This window comes from Populus euphratica, unplaced genomic scaffold (genome assembly GCF_000495115.2).
Source record: "Populus euphratica unplaced genomic scaffold, PopEup_1.0 scaffold42.1, whole genome shotgun sequence".
Classification (NCBI taxonomy): domain Eukaryota; kingdom Viridiplantae; phylum Streptophyta; class Magnoliopsida; order Malpighiales; family Salicaceae; genus Populus; species Populus euphratica.
In genome coordinates, this window is record NW_011499903.1 from 700,102 (window position 1) to 700,576 (window position 475).

Consider the following 475-nt stretch of genomic DNA (forward strand, 5'->3'; position numbering starts at 1 on the left):
AATCTTTTAAAAAAATAATTTATATAGAATTACCAAATGTTCTGGTTTGGAAAAACCATGTACCTTAATTCACTTGTACTGTAACTGATTAGTACTTAAGGTTTTATGTTATTATTTTTACACTTGAAGTATCAATAACTCCTTAATTAAAGCATGTTTTATAATAATATATCTAATAATATAAGATATCTTTAATTTGTAGTAAATGTTCATTTTAAATGCAAGCCTATCACATAAATGAAAGGATTAATTGATGAATTTAAGAACTGAAATTGAAAGGACAAAGAGATGGCTAAACTTCGAAAAGAGATGTCGGTGCAATCCAAACCGGAACACTATTTGATAATTGAGTCATATCTGGAACTGTAGATCTCAAATTTAGATTTATTTTATATGGATGAAAAGGTAAGACATAGGCCTACAACTTTCATATGGAGCTCAAGATTTAAAAAGGCTATTTTCAAGTCCAAATTGT